The sequence below is a fragment of the Mastomys coucha genome, unplaced genomic scaffold (assembly GCF_008632895.1).
Source record: "Mastomys coucha isolate ucsf_1 unplaced genomic scaffold, UCSF_Mcou_1 pScaffold5, whole genome shotgun sequence".
Classification (NCBI taxonomy): Eukaryota; Metazoa; Chordata; class Mammalia; order Rodentia; family Muridae; genus Mastomys; species Mastomys coucha.
In genome coordinates this window covers 14368372-14389174 of record NW_022196911.1, presented here as the reverse complement: position 1 = coordinate 14389174, position 20803 = coordinate 14368372, and the positions used below count along the sequence as shown (strand labels likewise).

The 20803-nt window shown below is 47.4% G+C and overlaps 1 long non-coding RNA gene across 1 annotated transcript in view; it reads right to left on the bottom strand.

Annotated features, from left to right (window-relative positions):
- LOC116078309 overlaps window positions 1-20803 on the bottom strand; it is a 29699-nt gene that overhangs the window by 6374 nt on the left and 2522 nt on the right. The window contains exon 2 of the long non-coding RNA XR_004113499.1: window positions 13350-16400. This is a non-coding gene — a long non-coding RNA (uncharacterized LOC116078309). The remainder of the gene's footprint in view (window positions 1-13349; window positions 16401-20803) is intronic.

The window sequence follows — 20803 nt, the reverse complement described above, 5'->3', positions numbered from 1 at the left end:
TCTCTCCCTGCCTCCCTCCCTCCCTTCCTTCCTTTCTTTCTTCCTTTCTCTCTCTCTCTCTCTCTTGCTCTCTCTTTCTTTTTTAAATGTGGACTCTGAGGATCTGAACTCTGGTCCTCACACTTGTACAGGATCAATTCAGCCATCTCAACCAGGCCCTAGATTACATCTTTAAATGTAATTCAATCCACATTAAATCCCCCATGTCAACTTAATCTGCAATTTAAATGTTTTTCCTACCTTCCAAATGCCCAGCACATTCAGAACGGGAACAGTCTGTGTGCAAATGAGTTCAGTGCTCAGAGGAATACTAAGGGCTCAGTTCCTTTCCCTATCACGTAGTTGTTAGAACAAAACCTTGTGATAAGCTCGGTGCTCCATCGCTCTGTCCCATCTGATGGATGACATTCCCTGAAAGCTGATCTGAATGTCCCAAAGCAAGCTGCCCTGGAAGTGTCCCTGTGGCTCAGCTTGGCAGCCTCTGCCTGTCCTCTGGGTGTGAATGGGATTTGTGTAGTGTTTTCTTTTCTGAGCCACGTACTCTCACTCAGCGCTGCTGTTCAAAGGGCTTGGTGTTTGCTCCCTGCACTGGAGTCAGCGTTGTCTGAGCTGGGGGCATGTCTGGGCTAAGAGCAGCCTTTTGTTCCTAAGTGTGACTGGATTTCCCATGTAGTAAAGAGCAATTCCTCCCATGGGCTTGCCTTTAGCTCAGTGAAAACATACACAGGCCAAGCAGGGTGTCCTGTGTCCTAAAGCTTCACACATGGGAAAGTCACAGTGTTACAACTGGTTCTCAGAGTCATGGTGGCAGAGCAAGGGCTTCAAGTATATCTAGAAGGGATGAGAGGGGGAGGGCCACGTATGCTGCACCATGGGGTTTGGCAGGAGATGGCAGATGTGTACAGACTGCGCATAACCAGGCCTGTCCAGGTGAGGTGTGGACATGACAGTAGTCTCTGGAGGACCAGTGAAAGCATCGATCAGTGAGTAGTACAGCAGTGTGTCACTCACTACACAGAAGCTTTTACCCGGATGCACATCCCAGCCTGTCGATGAATAGTCATGGCTTTCCTGGCCCTCAGTCGGTAGCCTCAGCCTCGGGCAGACTTCAGGCCATGAGAAGATGGTTGATGGACATTACTTGGCTTTTCAACAGGGCCTGTGAGGTTTTGCCATAAGCCATAGTAATGAGAGGAACACACTCCAGACCTGCTAGTCTGATAAACACAGAGTCAGAGAAACATAAAGCTTCTCTGAAGCTGACAGAGCTCCCGTCCACAAAGGGCCACAGCTTGGGGAAGGAGGCTGAAACACAGGCCCCACGCCTGTCATGGTTACATGGAAAAGCTCTTCAGACAGTGAAGGGGCAGACAGACGCTCAGACCGAACATTTTGTGCTCCTGTAACAGCCAAAGACCCCTTGCTGGCTTAGTAACAAGCAGATACTTGGCAAACTCCTGTATCCATCATGGCTTTAGGACTACATGGAGAACCCTCTTGGGCCTCACTCTCTAGGGTCACAATTGCTTCTTCTGGCTGATACCCTCCATGTATCAAACTGTACACCAAACTGACCTCAGAGCCCAGTGTCAACCCTCCAGATCAAGTTGCAATACCCAGACTGGGGAACTCCAGCTCAAACTGCCTGAGAGGCTAGTATTAATCCTAGTCTCTCCTGGTTAGATCTTCAGGTTTATCCACACTGCTGATATGTGCACTCCCAGATCCGAATGGGAGCTTAGGGATAGACATTTGCTGCATGGCACTTGGGAATGAGAGCTGAGGTATCAAAACATATGCTCAACATAGACACACAGACATGCACTACATACCACATAAGTACACACACTACACCACATATACACACATCACAAACACATCCTATACCACACACAATATGTATACATGGACACCACACATACATACACATGCTGCACATACACACAAACATACTATACCACACACTACACCACCCACACATTATACCACACAAACACTACACTGCACACACACACAATACCACATACATATACTACACACTATATCACCCCCACACACTATACTACACAAACATACAATACCACACACACACACTACACCACACACACACAACACAATGTACAATGCATAGGGAAGGTAGGAGAGGCTGAAAGCACAGACAAAGTCACAATGGGCTATATATAAAATCAAACTCTAAGCCCAGCCAGGAAGCCAATGGCAAGCCCAGTGTCATGAGGTTCCAATGGCCTGGTGGGGCAGAACCTGGTCATTAGTGGAGAGTGTCTCTAGCTTTGACTCTGACTTTCCATTTCCCACTAACCAGAGAAAGCCAGTACACCCCTTTATTCACCCCAAGAAGCCATTTTGAGATCTCAGCTGTAGTTTCTCAGCTGGGCAGCACCCCTCAGGACCTTTTCCCACCAGGATACTTAGTGCTTGTGTTGTCTCTCTGCCTGCTGAGCATCTGCCAAAGGTAAGTGACTGTGGCACGGAGTCATGTTTTCAACAGACTCACAATCTGACTGGTGATGATTTCCACTAAAAGATTACTTGTGCTAGGAAAAACAGACAGGGCTGAAAGGGAAACTGAACATGGTTCCAACCTGTCCCACATGATCAGGCCTTGGTTGTCACAGGTTCAGAAACCTCTCACACACTCACTGTGGAGGTATCAGCTTATGTCCCCCCAATGAAAGGGTTAGATCACGAGTCGACAGTGGTTCCATGTGTCTTAAGAAGCAGAAATTTGTCTGAAGCCAACACCCTTGGCCTTGCCTCCAGATCTCTCCCCATCCTCGTTAACCTGCCCTGAAAAATCAGGCATGCCCAGTCATTCCACACATCTCCTCAGATCACGAGCTGGCATGAGGCAGGGCTCAGCCATGTCTTTCTGGATCAGAGACAGAGCCTTCCGTGCCTCATTGACTCGACCTTGGTAGTGCTCTCCTGTCTCCATGTTCATCTCTTCCCCCATGCCTCCCTTTCTCTCCCGATTCCTATGTCAACTTTCAAGTATGTGGGAGCATCCATTATGCTGTGAAAGCCCAGCAGTACCTCTCATGGCCCCATGGTGTCCAGGGGCTTGGATATGATGAGCAGCTCTCGATCTTGTGCTCCCTCGGGCCAAGCTCATAGTTACCATTGCTCCACATGCTCACTGCCCACCTTTCCTCCACATTTCCACATATGCTATTCCTTTTTCATGGAACACTCACTCCCCAGGACCTTCGATGTCTAGCTGAGTCTCATCCTGAGGTCTTAGCTACTATCTTGCTTCTGCCTCACATTTTAAACTAAACAGATGGACACCTGCCCCATTGGCCCAGCTCTCGTCTCTGGAATTGTTGGCTGCAAGTACTTTTCTTCTCCAAGGACTGGAAAGCTCTGTGAGTCAGAGGGTCAGACCCACAGACAGTGGGATAAGCTTGCGAATGGAGAGACCTCATAAAGGCACAATATAAATGCCTTGCATGTAAGTGGCACTTGAATATTGACCATGTGAAATAGGCTGGAACCATGTTTAATTTCTCTTTGAGCCTTGTCTGTTATTCATAGCACAACCAATCCTTTAGTGAAAATTATCACTGGTTCTTGAACAGATTGTGAATTTGTTGAAAACAATTCACAATCCATGGGAGGTATTCAAAGACCCTTGCTGTTAAATGGTCCAATAGTTGTGTGCACTCCATTCCCTCAACACACAGACTCAATATATAGCAGTGCTGAAAGAGATGTCAATCATGTACCTCTTATTCACAGATATTAGACTAACATTGCTGTTAAACCTCCATATACAAGGATGAGTCCAGATGGCCAGAGCACTTTGAGAGCACATGTCTACCAATGATCCCCTCCTTTTCCAATGAAGTTTGACCACAGGTCTTGCTCCCATGGAAGAACTATGATTTTAGTTCTTACCCAAATGGGATACTGAACAATTCCATTTTCTCAAGAAGTAGAAATGCCCATCATCTGAGACTTCAACTGAGAGTAACTCAAAACACAAGATATTGGTTACTTGAGTCAGGTAAAGCTTGTTTGTCTCTTAAGTGATAAAGCCCAGAGACCAGCTGGACAGCAACACCCTGGGGACCTGGGAACCCAGCTTTCTCCTTCTTTGGCCTCATCTTTCTGAAAGCCAATCTCAAGACACTTGCTCTGGATCCAACCATACTGTGTGAGGAAATGCATGAGGTGACCCTGACCCTTGACCTACTAAAGAAGCCTTTTCTGTTCTCTCAGGCCATCAGTATCTTTAGCTAAAAATAAACTCTTCTTACATGTTGGAAAACTTGTACATGAAGCAAAGAAACAAAACAAACCACCTGGCAGGAGCCAGCAGAACTGTCAATACCTGGAAGGTCTGTTGTCAGGATCATATCGATTGTCAGCTTGACAGGGTCTGGAATTACCTAGGACACAAACCTCTGGATGTTCCCGGAGTTTCTAGGTTGGGCTGAGATACAAAGATATGAGTGTGGGTGGCGCCATCTCATAAGCTGGACATTCCAGACTGAATAAAGATGTGTGCTGGGCACCCAGCATCCATCTCTCTCTGCTTCCTGACTGTAGGTGACCAGCTGCTTCATGCTCCTGTGGCCATGCCTCCATGATAGACTGTGCCCTCAAATTGTGACCCAAACGAATCCAACTCTACATTTAAGTTGGTTTTGTTGAGTATTTTGTCAAGGTGATAAGAAACTTGCCTAAAATAAAAAAAAGCTCTCAGGCCATCAACTGAATGCTCAGTGTGAGGATAAAAACAACTCAGATCCATCAGGAAAGTATCACAAAATGTTTGCCCATCCTCCCTCCTCTTCCCCATCTCGGCTGAAGGCTTCCAGGAAGTAGCCTTCCAAGTGATCCTAGTCTCTGATTTCAGATGGAGAAGAGCAGAGCTTTAAAAAGCAAAGCAAAACCAAAAAGCCCACTATTGCCTTCCTCTGTTCTAACATGCTAGGTGATGCCTGGATGGCCACAGCTGCCCTGGACAAAAGTCCACAGCTGGAACAGCTGGAACACAACAAAAACCAGACAGGAAAAGGGTAGTGAAGGACCTTCTTTAGAAAACCAAAGCTTTTAGAGGTGTCCATGGAGCCTGGAGAATTTAAGAGAAACACACATGGCCAGGGCAGATGGAAGCTCAGAAAAGATCTGAGATGGCCCTAAGCTTTCATTTCTGCTAATCTCTAAGGTAGCCTTGAGGAGGGTGTGAAGGCCAAGATAGGGTTATAAAGAGTCTAAGCAAGTATTAAAGAAAAGATCCAGAACAGGAATGCTGAGGGATGTAGCTCAGAGGTATAGTGCTTGACTGGAATGCATAAGACCCTAGATTCAACCCTCAGTAGAAACAAAATCAGTATAGAGCCGAGCTCCAGAGATTGGGCGAGGTAGACTTCTCTTCTATCTGTCTCTTCTATCCTAGCAGTGAGAGATACCGATCCTCAAACGGCCACTCCCTGTAGCTAGGCAGGACTCCCAGTGAAGGGATAAGAGCAACAACCCACCCACAAAACCTTTGACCCAAAATGTGTCCTGCGCAGGGACAAAGACAGAGCAGAGAGTGAAGAAATAGCCAACCAGTGGCTGCCTCAAATTGAGGCCCATATCATGAGCAAGAATCAATCCCTGACACTATTAATGATTCTCTGTTATGCCTGCAGACAGGGGTCTAGCATGGCTGTCTTCTGAGTCTAATGACTTTCAAGAATTGACAGTCTCCAGCTTCCCTCCACAATAGAACACCACCAGAAAAAAATAATCTTGAAATTTTGAAGAAATTAAGACATGTAGAAATGCAGTCTGAAGAAATATTCAGCTTGCAGACCTATCCTGCTAAAAGTGCTAGGAGCACGTCTAGTTGAATAAAAAGACAGACAGATCAAAGCTGCAGAGGAACACAGTCTCCTGGTAAAGATGAGTGTGTAAGTAAGCATAAAAAAAGGGTCAATCATTTCTGGCTTGTAACACCATCTCTTGTTTACTTCTTGATTGCAAGAACAAATTCACACCAAATAATCGCAAGTCTACGCTGATGGATGGGCTGTTAGGCACCTGCAGCGTGGAAAGGAGTCAGTTGCAGAGGTAGAGGCATCCCATGCTGTCAACAGAAGCTTTTGTGCCCACTGAAACATTCTGTGATTCTCTTTAATGTATGCTACAAAGGGGATTTACTCCTGCTTTAAACTTGATCCTTGTCAGAAGTGAAACTCCAGGCTTCCAAAGCAGAAGCAAGTATCAGCCAGAGACTCCTGCCTCCACATGTTGCTTCTGCCTGCTGCAGTCCTGGTGTACACTCACTGCAACTCCTGACTTTACTATGTGAAAGGACCCTGTAGGATGGACTGGAAACCGCATCCTACTGCATTGTGAGATGATGTGGTGATTGACAGGTCCCGAGTCTGCTTAACTGGGTCATAGTGTGAGGTTGTTTAGTTAAACGATGGCTGTGTGTTTTGTAAGACACTCTTGTTTGGAAGCCAGCACTCCTTGATTCATTATTGAAGATTTAACCTTCGGGAATTGTCTCAGTTTGTTGTCTTTGTGGTAACCATCCTCCTTCGTGCATCTCTGTTCAGAACTTAAATGGTTTTCCTGAGTTCAGAGAATGTTGCGTTTCCTTGGGATCACTACTTTGAATTTGTTTTAGTTATACACCGTCCTTTCCTGTTTTATTTGTTTGTTTGTTCCTTTGTTTTTTGCTGAGGTTCGGCGGGTTCTTGTGCCTGGCGCTGACGTCTGTGTTTGGTGAAGCGCGTGCCTCTTCAAGTTTTATGCAGTGGTTGTCAAGAGGAGAATCCCACCTGCAGATGAATACTAAGAACCCGTCTGGGTAGGTTGCATTGGTTTGGAAGCTGGATAGGTGAGTCCACCCGGCCTCTGTGCAGGCTCTTCTGCTAGGTCAACATGAGAAGCATCTGAAAATGTCTCAACACTTCATGCAGTTTCCCCTGGGGTAGCATCACCTCAGGATCCCGAGCATGTGGAGAGTACCAAGTCCCGCTGGGTGGAGTGTGGACTCTTGTTTAAGACAGGGGTTTCCTTAGGTTCCCAAGCACTCAGGGCCAGCTAATCCCCCTAATCTCCACACCCCCCAAGTGCCACACAGTTTTCTCCGTGCTTGGGGCACAGCTAGCTGATCTCCGAGGGCAAGATTGGTAGCAACTGAAGCCGGGGCACAGTGTGGGTTCTGCTGCAGTTGCCAAGGTTGCTTTTGCTGGACCCAAAGCCAGTATCTATTAGTATAGTTCTGTCATGAGAAGAGGGCGTGGCTAGGTATCCCTACAGTACAATGAGCTTGGCAGCCGCTCTGGTCCCGGGATAGCTGGGATCTCTGTAGGGAAAGGTGTGGCATGTGTCCCTTGAAGGTAGTGCAAGCTGGGACCGTTAGGACCTGTTTTGCGGCTATGGAGGTTGTAGGTATGCTTTCAGTGCAGATTGCTGGGTATCCCTGCTTACCCGTTCTGCTCTAAGAGAAAGACTCTAGGTTCCCATTTGTCCTGGGCACTCAGAGCGGCAGTTGCTCCCTGCTAGCCACCCAAAGTGCGCATGCTCTAAAATGCGCCTGCTCTAAAGCATTCCCCTATCCCTTACTCACCACACACAAGCAAGCTTCCTTCATGTTATCCCAGTCAGAATGCGGCTGCTTTTCGTTGTTGAGGGAAGGGGGTTGGGCTTAAAAGTCTTGGTCTCTTCTCGCTAACCTCGAATTCAAAATCTCTCTTGAATTTAACAGCACGAACTCCAATCGCTGTTTCCACATGCGAACCTTGACCTAGACAATTTTATCTTGAGCTGTACTCGTTCTGAACTCTGAATTTTTATTTGACAAAGACGTTTAAGAATGTGGATCTTAAAATGACAGGATGCTGAGCCCTCCCACCTCTTGGTCTTGCCTTGCTGGATTACTGATTTGAACAATTATCTCCTGCTGTTGGTGACAAGCGAGCGAGTATCTTCAGCGCTCTCTCCGACTCCTGAGCTTGGAAAGAGAGCACTGTAGGCACTGGAGTGATCTGAGGACCAGCTCAGCACTGAGATTTGTCTGCCTCGCTTACACTAACCTTAGAAAGAAGGGATGGGTATGCATCAGGTCCTGCCCACAGTTCTTCACGCCATGTGCCACCAAGCAGACTACTAGTGGCCACCTGTAGGCACATCTGAAGCCAGAGGGGTGGGTTTGCTCTGGAAGCCTGACCTCTGTGCAGCCTGACCCCTGGAGTTCCATCGTCACCTGCCTGTGACTTAGATAATGAGGAAAATCACATCACACTCATTCAAACATATCAGAAACACGTTTAAGGGCTTTGATTTTTTTTTTTAAATTCCATAAGACCAAATCTGAAACTACAAACCTTTGAGGATGTCAGTATAGTCTTTGCCTTGCTTTTCACCGGTAACCAACGGTGGACAGATCCTTCGATATGAAAAATAGCCCACCTCCTGGAGAAACCTAGAGGAACCTAGAGCAAATACTTTCTTACCAGCAGGCAGAGCGGGGACAAAGTCCCTTCAGTCCCTCACTGTAGAATAGTCCATGGCTCGTACTTCACTTCCTCTGCTGTGAGGAAGTGTGGCCACTATGCACTCCATCTATCCATTCCTCCCTTTTGTATTTTGGAAATCCTCAAAATAACATTACAGCCAAGTCTACTTAGGAAATGAGTATTCTGAGCCTTAACCCCCCCAAATGAGGTAAACATGTAGGCAGGGTCCTGGCCTGAATGGTGCTCATGGCTTCAGAGCTTCTGAAAAGGTGACCTATCCCATGGGCTGGGAAAGAAGACTGATTCTGAGGGTACTAGGGCAGACAAGAGAGGAACAGGGGCTGGGTCCCCAAAGCCTGTAGCTCTAACCTGCCCTCTGGAGTTCTAGACCCTGCTGGACCCTCACTGCCTATATGCCTTCCCATGCAACCCCAAACCAAGAGCACTTCAGTCTAGTAAAGCTGATGGAATTTTCACAACACTCAAACTGGATTTTTGAGCTGTGGTCCTCTCAAAACATTGTGGGTTCTAGAAGGGTAGGTGGAATTAAGATAGGGCGACTTGACCTTTTGGGGTCCCTGACACCTTGTTGCTGGATTGAAGAGGCATTGCAGCTGTACCAGGTTCCTGCCTTGAGCTCAGGAATCCTCAGGGAAGTCAGTTCTGTCCTTGCCGGGCCATTCATTGGCTGTGGCTGTGAACTGAATGCCCTCCAGGCTGTTAGAAGCTTCATGCCACCTCTGTCCAGAACCCGTGGGACCCACTGACCTCTGCAGCACAGAGAAGGCCAATCATGGTCTCTTCTCAAACCACACCTAAGCACTTGGTTTTTAAAGTGTTTCTCAGGGGTGAAGCAGAGGGATGGACAAGATAAGAAGCAGTAGCCCAGGCTGGAGAGATGGCTCACTGTCTGCTCTTCCAGAGGTCCTGAGTTCAATTCCCAGCAACCACATGGTGGCTCACAACCATCTGCAGTGGCATCCAATGCCCTCTTCTGGTGTGTGTAAAGATAGCAACGATCTACTCACATATATAAAATAAATAATTCTTAAAAAAAAAAAAAGCAGTAACCCACACACTTATAGAAATCTTATAGGAATAGAGAGGCTCTGCTTACTGTGGAGCCAGCCTCTGGCTTTTCCACCCTGGGTAGAGAATGGCCATTGGGCAAGTGCCTTCACCTTGGCCTTCAGAGGTCCTGTTGCTAGCTGCTGCAAATGTGGTCCCCTAAGTCTGTGAATTTCTTCATGGCTGAATGCCTGAAACAATGTAGTTTTATGACTACATCTCTGTGAAACCCACAGTTTCTATGGCTCTTTGTGAACACCGATTGCTCTAAGCTAACAACTGCTTTTCAAGATGTGGCTTCAGCAGGAAGCAGTTGATACGCAGTCTCATTGCTCTGCAGGCATTCACAAAACAACACTTGGTAACACAAACAGTTAAGAGAAAACACCCACATCTGCTCATCTGGGCAATCAATTCTCCCCCAGACCCCCTTCAAGTATACCAGACCTGGGCTCAGGCTCCCTTGGTGCACAGCATGGGGGCCCCAGATAGCTGGCTCCCAGGAAAAGCAGCTGAGCTGCCTGACATATGCCCACCATTGTCTTCTAGCATGAGAGCTGAGAGAAAGGAAACGGAAGAGTCTATAAATTGGGAATTTTATAAATAGTATCTAAGGAATGATGTTATATTTCCAATTCTTGCTATCTTTTCCCTCAGTTGTAAATTCCTCTCAAGTTTCCGAATTGTTGTGAACATGTGTGCATTTATGCTGGCTATCTGATGGTCTGTGCAGGAGTGGTTAGGTTTGTTTCTGCCTTAGATTCCTTCTCGTTGAGGCTGTTTGTCATCTATTTTACAGGCATGTTAATTGGACTAAACTCCATCAAAGAGAATCTTTGAAATACTGGAGATATCTATATATCTATATATCTATATATATACATGTATATATATAGATATATAGATATATCTATATATATACACAAACCAAAACCTTACGTCCTGCAGTTAATGTAAATGAGTTGGCTCACTCTGTATCAGCCATTATCTCCAGGGTCTTGCCACTGTCTATCTGTATAGGTGGTCCTCAATGTGTCCACATATCAAGTCCTAAAGATCCCCCAAACCCAGCATTTTCCTGGTGGTTAGTGCCTGAGGGTTCAAATTAGGTGTGGGTGAGAGACCCAACCAAAGAGTAAGAAATGAGCAATTGTGAGGAACGAAATGGTGTATTTTAATGTTTAGACGGTGTGTCAGGGAAGAATGCCCATGATAACCAGGATGGTTCTTAAAATAGTCTTTCCATTTTTGCCATATATGTATACATGTGGGCACCACTTCTGAAGCACTCACACACACCCATGCACACACACATGCACATACATGCTCACACACATGCACATACACATGTACACGCTCATACACATGCACACACATACATATATATGTACACACACACACACACACACACACACACACACAAGTCTTCTATTCCAAACCCAACCACCTGAAGCCAGCAATGGAACAAGCCAGGTGTTCTTTCCTAAGCTAGGTATTAAGGAGGCTAACAATATTCCCCTCAGTAATTTCTTTTCTTTTAAATACGACATAATTTTGATTGTTTATGTTAACACGTAATGGTAGCCAGTGTTAGCTACTTCGTGTGCTCTCCTTTCTTCCACCTTCCAACCCCGAACACTAGATAGGAGAGAAAAAGGATAGGGGGAGGGGGTGACATCATCACCAGATTCCTTCTGATTGGGGTGACAAGTTGTTGGGGCAAGTTTGATCTTTGCCATCAGGATATCTAATTTCTTCTTCTTGTTGCTTCTTCTTTGCTCACAATGACTTAAAACCTACAACCAACAGCAACCAACCTATCAGGGCTCTAGCATTCATATATTCTCTGAAAAGTCCAGATTCCAAAGTCACAGAGCCTCACAAACTATCTGCAGCCGGGAAGATCACGCTCCTGCTAGAGCACGAGACGAATCAGAGTCAGCTGCTGTGGACAATCTGAAGCAGCCCCCAGGATTAAAATGAAAACATATTCCTATAATATTTCTGGGGTTTTCCAAGAAACCAAAATTCTCACTGTACATAATGAGGTTTTATTGCTATCACTAAATGATTCAAAATAAATATTTAAAATGTGTTTCAATATCTAATATGGCAAATAGGGCAGATAAACAGAATTTACATGACCCACTGACCTCTAGGGTCCTCAATAGTTTCCACCACCCCATAGAACAATGTGTGGTCTCAGGAGGACACCAAAGTCAGAGGTTCTAAGCTTGTCATTGTGTTTTAGTCTCATGCCTTGTTCCTGTGTAGGAAGGGCAGTGTGTATGAAGGTGTGTGTGAAGTTTGAGAAGCCTGCACTGGCTGGGCCAGGGCTTCAGGACTCTTGACGGCTATGACAGGACTTCAGCAGGGTGGACCAGCCATGCTTTCTTGTTACAGTTAGAGCTTAGGTCCTGGAGGCCCTCTCACGTCAGTTCTTCCTCATGGGCCAATGGATGAGAAAGTGGGAACCAGACAGAGTCATTCAGTATGCCACTTCAGGAAGAGAAAAGTCTCAAGTGCATCTTCAGAGTTCAGACAGAAGGCTTAAGCATAAGCAGAAGACAAGAGGTAAGCAGAGCTAAGCAGTCTCTGGTCAGGCATGATTCTGCAGATGATTGTTACTGAGAAGTCACACACCCTGTGAAATCCTCCTGGGGGCTAGCACCTCCTCTGGTTGATAGCAGGGCTCCACCCTTCCTCTCTCAGCACTAGGAACATTCCCGAGTCTGCCGTGGGGCACAGGTGTCTCTCTTTAGACTGTCTTTACTCCCCTGGAACTAACTGCTGCTGCCTCTCAGCCTTCATTTAGCAAAGAGGTCTAAATAAACGCTCCATGCGGGCTTTAATTGCAGCCCTTGGAGGGGCAAGGAGACGGAGAACTCTATCAGTTCAAGGCCAGCCAGGGCTACATAGGGAGACCTTATCTCAAAACCAACAACAAAACCACTGTGGAGACTTAGGGACGAGGGTGCTCTTCTGTCTGTCCCTGGTCATGTCTGATAACCAGTGACTGCTGGTCTGGCAGTCTGAAGCTGGCTCTTCAGGAGTTTGCAGCACAACACCAACTTCCTCCTTTCCTACTCCCTTGGATGTGTTAAACAGGCATTGCCTTGTCTTCATTGTCTTTACTTGTGTGTGCTTTAATTTTTCCAATGCATAAACTAATAAGAATGTGGACCACAGATGTTAGCCTTAACTGTCTCATCGCAGAAAGGCTTATGGATTGAGGGGATTGCATAGAAACAGCATGTTTCTAATCTTTCCTGCTTTTGGAACCAAAGCAATGGTTTGGGGAGACATTGCTGCCTCTCCAGCAGGGGAGGTATCGCTTCTTCCAGATTCTTTCAGACCCTTCTCATTCCTCATTCTGGAGCTCCAACATTTAAAAATGAAGCTGTAGTTCATGCCTCATGCCACTCAAAGCGTTGCATGAGGGAGGGGTGGAGGGGCCGTGCTAGGGAAGCATCGGGCATATCCTCAACTTCACAGGCTGATCCAAAGCATTGAGTATTTGCCACTAGATTAACAATATTAAAAAAAAAATTAAACCAAAAAAAAAATCAAATCACGCTCACTCAAATGTCTGGCATGCTATCTAAGACAACTGTAGCCTTAAAAAGAAAACTGTGCTTCCCCCATCCACTGGAATCCTGTGAGGAGCTTGAGTCAGACTTTGAGAGAAGCCAGAGCGGGCACACCTAGTCACTGTGAGCCTGCAGCCTCCTCTGGTGGTGTGATTAAACCCACTCAGGTCATGATAGTTCTGTAACTCTCATGGTGGCTCCTCACCTTGCCATGGTGCTCTGCAGGTGTGCCTCCTGCATCTGTCTCATTGATGCTCCAGTCACATGTGGATGGTGGGATGGAACTCTCCCATCATTACAGGGCTTCTTGTGGGACATCAGTCTGTGGTGACACACAGATGGAGGGTTAAGGAGTTGCAGTTGGAAAGTGACAGCACACACTTAGGGAGGTGGTGAATGGGCTAACAAGTCTCTTCAGAGCTAGAGAAGAATAATATTGAAAATCATCCATCATGTGGCTTCACACTTACTCATTATTGCTTTTAACACACCCATCTCCTTCTGACCTCTTCTTTACACTTAGGATCAAATGCTTGATCCTGTCCTCTTCAATGTCACTACTCTGGATAGGGTCTACCCAGCTCCAAGATCTGGGCCTAGCTCTGCACGCCAGCAGGGCCAAGGCCTGTCTCTGTGCTCTGACAGGATGCATGCTTGCAGGGGTAATGGTGGGCTCTAGGGGAGACCCACCGATCTAGACTGCCACAGCGCTAGGTTCAGAGCTTGTCTTGTTGCCTACAGCAGTGGCCCATGGCCAAGTCACTTCTCACTGCTTAGTCTCCAGTACCTCATTTATAAATGGCAACTGTGAGGATCTGCTCCAGCTCAGCCAGGATGCTCACTGAAACTCCCTAGCTAGTGCTGCTGGACTGAGATGAAAAGGAATTTGAGTACCTGGCTAGGTGTCAGTGTCCACCACAATCTGTGCTTTGATGGGGTCCCGTGGCTTCAGTTCAGTTCTTGCATTTCTTTTAACTGTTCGAGTTGAGTTCAGAATTGCCCATTGAGCCAACTCCTGCACACAATAGCTCATCAGCAAACTGGAGAACTGCTCACCTGAGCCCAGGAGAAAGGACTCCACACAGCACAGAGGCATGCCAGGCAGATACACAGAAACACAGGGTATATGATGACAGGTGGATGGCTTTGTGACAGAATGACTAGAAAGCCCCTGGATACTGGAGCATGATTCCCTGCGATGGCTGGCAATTCTCTCTGGCCTGGGAAAGAAGTGTTCAGACTCCTAACAGCCTGTTCTGTTCTGCTTCACTGATGAACTCCATGCCTCCCTGGATTCCTCTCTTCCCTCCCAGTGCACAGCCGTATTGAACTCCCTCTGGATGGTGTTACACTGTTACACTGATGTTAGATTTCGTACCTGGGACAAATGGCTGAGGTGCCTACTTAATATATCAAAGTAGACCTGGCTGCCAGGTTATCCCTGCAGTCCCTTAGTCCCTCCCTGTTACAGGGTCCTCCTGGTTACCATACCTTTCTACCCTAAACTCCTAGGGTCTGGGCTGCCCTTCTCTATATAATCCGGACATTTGGTTACCTGGCCCCTTTATGTCTTCTCTCCTTTGGGCCTCCTGGCTGTTGCACTTGGTCCCCCTTCTTCCCTTTTTCTCCTCCCCTCCTCACATGGCTCAGGGTCATGTCCTCTCTGTGCTCTCCCCGATGTTCCTGCCCCTGGCTATGCTTTCCCATACACCTACAATATCTCCTACACCATACCTAGGAGCAGTCATATTCTTTCTTTTTATTTCTTCTTCTTTTTCACTCACTAAGACTAAAGTAAGCTGAGGTGGCACCTGGTGCTGTCACACACTAGGCCAGAGCTTTTCCAGGGACCCAGCCTGAGGTCCAAAGAGCAGGGCTTTCTCCATGTCACCTTTCCCCAAGCTGAGTCCCCTCTTGCCATCACCTGCAGTGCTGCAGCCTTCCTGGAGTTCATCTGTACGGGTTCCTGTGCTACCCACTGGGGAGGGGGCGGTGAGGTTAGGGTTGGAGTGGAGGAGTGTGACTGGGATATGGAGGGAAGAAATAAGGCCACTGTCCTCCAAGATCCATGACTGGAGAGTTCCAGTTTCACCAGAGCACTTGACAAGTTCTGGTTCTCTTGCCCAAAAGAGAGCATATTCAGGTGATTTGAAGCCTTGATACATGTGTGTATGTGCTGGCATGATGCCCAACGTGACAACCTGAAATCACCAGGAGACTGTGTTCACATGTCCATGTATGTATACAGAGTTGAAAGTGTCAGTATCTATGACTCAGTATATACAGAAACTTAGTGGAGAGAACACTTGGACAAATTTGAGGTTGGGTCCATGACTTCAGTGTTGTGGAGAGGGATGTCCCTGCACCCTCACCCACTGCCATGGCCTGGGGCTGACAGAGGCAGGCCCTTGGACTGGGTGGAGATGTTTGTTGGACACTGTAGGTTGCTATAGCAATTAGGAGTAGTTCGTTCCTGTTTTAAGGGGAAGCTCCAGAGTGGCCTCTCCTTCGAATACTGTGGAGGGGTGGTCCTGCAGTGAAGACCCACATCCTCTGCTGGACCATCAGAGTCATGATACTTGTGAGCTCATCAAAAAGCACACCTTCACAGGTTGTAATGGGGAAACAATGTATGCAAGAACTTTTGAAAAGATTAAATCATTAGGGATGAATAAATTTGGCATAAGGAAGTTTAATAAGATCAAACTTTGTGACTTTCTTTTGAGAACTGCAGAGGGGGTAATTCTGTACCAACCTTATATACTGTTACCTGTGTCATAATTGTCCTTGAGCTAAGAACATGAAGCTATAAACAAATACACACTTCCACATATCCATGTATGCAGACATCCATGTTCACTTACATACACAAAGGAGTACTTGTGAATACGCATGCAGACACACATGTACACACTGACACTCATGGTCACACATTCAGACATGTGAATAATGGATATGGGTGTCTACAGCCATTTACACAGCTGCATATGCATATACACATTCAGGCACTTGCCTATAGATATCCATGTTCACGTGTGCAGGCCCATGATTAAATCTGCATACACACATCCATACTGTGCCCCATGCTGGGCAGTGAGGAAAGGCCAACCGCTTCTTCCATCTGAAGCATCTGCTTAGAGCTCCAAGTGATGCACTGTGGCTGCATTTAGCACAAGGGCAGAGGTGTCAGCTGCACTCAAATCTGGCCAGATCTGGTCACAACTCCTCTCCTCAAGTCGTCTTCCTAAGGAAATAACTAGAAAGATGGAGCCAGTGAAGAGCTGTCTTAGTGAATCAATGGGAAGGGTTAGATTCATTTTGAATGGAGCATAACTCTGGATCCACAGATTTAAATGCTGTGACCTGAGGCCTGAGGCTCCTGAGGTACCTCCGGCTACATGATGGGAGATGGTAAGGAAGGGAAGTCACAGGACCAGATCAGGCAGAATGACTGGAGAACAATGAGCCCATTGTGTTGGGTGACCTAGGTCACCCTGCCCCTTGGGGACAACTACTATACCACATTTGGAGACAGACCCAGGCCTCTGGAAGTTCTCTGTGCACTGAGGGCCCCACATGGCCCAGTGGTGTCTTTATTTCACTCTGTATTTTTATTCTGACTGTATTCTCTCATCCGTGAATGGCCCCACTCTCTGACATCCTGATTCAGAGACTTTACAAATGGAGCCACTCCATTCTATATGACCCTGGGATGCCGCTACCACTCACGCAGTACCCAAGGCATGTCGATGGACTGGCCTCTCAGAGCATCTGTGCCCTTTGTGCACACCCCAGTCTGTGTGGACACAGAGAAGACGCTGAGCCCTTTTGAGCATAGTCACATGTGTTACAGGACATAGAAGCTGTGGGTGAGACATAGGTAGAGATCCCAGATAGTTAAGCCATTTCCAACACCAAACCAAGAGACAAAACCAGATTGCCATGAGCTGAGAATCTGGATCCTGCCATATCTGGTGTCCACGCTCAGGATTCTAGTACATGGTATAGTAAATCCATTTTCTGCTTGAGCCAATCTAAATGTTGTCTTTATTGTGGCACAGGATGATGCCTAGCCTTTCAGCAATGCTCACAGATGTCAATCATGCCATGCTAGCACAGAATAAGATGCTAGCAGGAAGCCCAACCTGCTAAGCCATTGACTGTTTCTGCTCCTCTATCCAAGTCTGATTCATCCCATAGAATATCCATCTCCTCCTTATACCTACAATGGTCACACTTGCATGGTAAGTAAGTAAAAATGCCACGATTAGTAAGGCATTTTTGTTTTCTGAGAATAAAAATGAGCTGTATTTCCCCTCTGTCCCTATAGCTAAGGACTGATGCTTGGGGAGCGGGGTGTGGGGGGGGAGTGCAGGGGAGGGGAACTGTTCCTAGCACAAGATTATCTGGCCATCTGTGGAAAGCTTGTGCCCATAGAAATCAAGACATGACATTTAGAAGCCATCATAACACCAATACTTTCCTGGAATAGGTATCACAGGAGGTAACAGCCTGAGAAGGGGTTACCGATGACTGTGACATCAGTCTCTATGGTCAGTGGTATCTGCCCCATCGAAGTCTTGGGTAAGGTAAAAGTCAGAAACCTCCCCAGTGGGGACTTCCTGTTTTGGGAGGACTGGAATTTTTAGAGTCTTGAATTGTGGGTACTTTAATCACAAAATGGTCTATACATACAATTCTGTAGGGTACGGTACTGAGGTTTCATGGTTCTCCAGCCTCCAGATGCAGATGGGACACATTTCTCCATGAGGATAACTGTGCTGCCCCTGGTAAAGCCAGCACAGGGCAGGCGCCTCAGTCAGCCTTTGCGTTCATGCACTGATGCTTGTGGCTAAAAGTAGGGATGTCTGCTGACTTCAAATAATCCGCCAGACACACAGCACAGCTTTGGTCCCTGTACACAGGTCTGGGCCCCATGCTCACACTTCAGTAACCCACCTATCAGCTTTCTTCACAAGAGAGTAGAGCAGAGTGGTTGGCCAAGGCTGGACAGGTCCTATCAGGTGTCTTTTGTCTGCCTACTGAGCAGGAATGGCTTTTGATTCCTTTTATGTGACTCCCTGTGAGGGGCCCACCTTGGGTCTACATCCTCTGGGCTGAGTCACCCTTCTTACAAACAGATGGGATGGGGGTTCCACTCAGGTTGCAGCCAAGAACTCCCCCATCAAAATAATTATACAAGGTCTGTATAGCAGGCCATCCCAGGACAGACTGAAGTAATTGGTTTCCTAGGCCAGGGGCTGGAGTCTGCCTGTTTGGGCCATTCCCACCTAGGAACAGTCCCACAGTTCCAAGGAGGATGGTCCAAGCACAGGACTATTTGATGAGAATCCCAGCAGAAGGCACGGAGTAGCTGACACTCCCTCATTAGAAGCTCTGTGTCAGAAGATTCATAACAAAAATGTTAACATTGCTTATGACTTTGTTCCTTTCTAGCAGCCACACCCTAGGCTCAGGGAAGCAGGGGCGAGTGCATAGTTGCTAGCTCACAGGGGAGCAGCTGGAGCTGGTTTGAGGCTTGGAGTTCTCAGCCCTGACCCTATGACAATGGTTCAGGTGGTGAGCAATGCTGAGTCCCGATGTTGAAGACACTGTGTACCTCCTTGTCACCGCCCTTCCCTGTAACACAATCCCCCAACCTTGTGTGGATGGCAGACTAAAATTCCCCCAAAGCAGCAGAGTTCCAGAGAGGGTCGAATCAATTCACACACCCTGCAATGCTGGAGCCCGTGATGTCACCTGGGACTGAACTGTCAGAGTCAAGCTGGGACCCTCCATTGGGTTACTTTCCTGGTGAACACCTGAGACTGTACACACAGGAATTTCCAGTTTCTGTAACAATATCATCCTGTGTAGACTCGGGCTGGGCTGCCAGGGGGACAGAAAGACAAAGCTTGCTTTCTTTCCCTTTCTGCCAATGAGGATTTGGGTGAGAGTCTACACACAGAGAGAGCTGCAGCTGCTAGCTCAGGCCAGTTCCTAGAAGGAGAGGGCTTCCCCCAGCCCTTTGTCACCACTCCTATCAGGGCTTTCTGTCACCGTGAACTGAATACCTGACATAAACATCAAAGGGAGGAGGGACTCGTTTTGCCCCCTGATTTCAGGAGTTCCAGGCTGTCGTCATGGGGCTCAGTTGCTTCTGGACCTGCTCTAGGCAGAAACATGGTAGGGGTGGTAAGGTAAGGAGGGGATGCTCACCTCATGGCTGCCAGGAAGCAAGGGGAGGGGACTGGCAGAGAAGTCATGAGTATGTGAGGTCCTGACTGGATGTGTGTTGTTAACACAAGGAAAGTCACAGCAAGGACTCAGCACCAGTGTCACCGGCAAGTGGCAAATCCTTTCTCAGGAATCCCTGTGTGGATATTTGTTGTCCTGTGTTGGAAAGTGTCCACCATAGCTTTTCCTCCCAACCCCAGATATTTACAGCCTGAAGAGACTGCTCCGAGTTAAATGCTGCCTCCTTGGTCCAGTGACTGCCATAAGCCATGCCTTCTTGTTTATCTGCACGTAGTTAATACTGCCCCCTTCTTCAGCCATAGGCAATAACCCTTTGACTCTCCATAAATAACACACTGAGTTTCCAGAATGCTGTGATTTCTCCCGGCCCATCTGTGTGCCTGTGTGTCTGCCTTTTATTCAGTCCCTTGACATTGCCGTCAGGTTGGTCCCCAGCACCGGCTTCCCATAGGAGACCTGGCTCCAGTAGAAAACATGGGGTGGGAAGAGGGGCTTCATGGGGGGGGGCAAGTCCAGAGGGACCTACCTCCCAGAGAGCTATGGGTCCTCCCCCCACACACATGCAGATATATTCCACACCACATACATAAGTAAATATATAAACACGACACAGTATACCAAAGGTAAGGTAGAAATGGCTGTGTATGTAAACACGGGGCCACCCTGGCCCTTGACCTGCTGGCTCCTCTGGGAGCTGTCTCCTGTTTTGCCCCAGCCTAGGAAGGGGAAGCACTTATTGATGCTCAACACCTGATAGAGAGGAGAGGCCCCATGCATTCCCTAACAACCAGCCCTTCATTCTATGCTGTGGGTCCCCAGAAAGTCACCCCTATCTCAGGATATAACTTGATTCCCAGCCAGTGTTCAGCAGCCGGGTACTGATCCCTGTCTCTTCACATAGCTGTGTCCTGTCTCCCATGTGCTGTGGGTTCACCCTCCTGCTCTGGCCTGATTGCCACGGACTATACCTTGTTGCTGTGGCTCACCTGGACTACACTCTTAGCCTCTGACTCCTCTCTGTTCCCATCCATGTGTGCTTCCTTATGCGGCAGCCCTGATCTTGCCACAAGACCCTGAAGCCTTTTGTTATAGGGGACCCACAAAGATCGCCATTCTGACACAGTGTATAGCTAGCCAATTGAAAGTCTTTACTCCAGCCAGCTGGGACTATACTCAGGTATTCCAGATACAAGTGTAGCCTGGAACATTTACAGCATGGGGCTTTTAAAGGCAAAGAACACATCCTGGTATCTTGCTGGGCTGCTCTTCCCAGAGGTCCTGAGTTCAGTCCCCAGCAACCACATGGTGACTCACAACCATCTATAGTGTGATCTGATGCCCTCTTCTGGCATGCAGGTGTACACGCAGATAGAGCACTCATATATATATATATATATATAT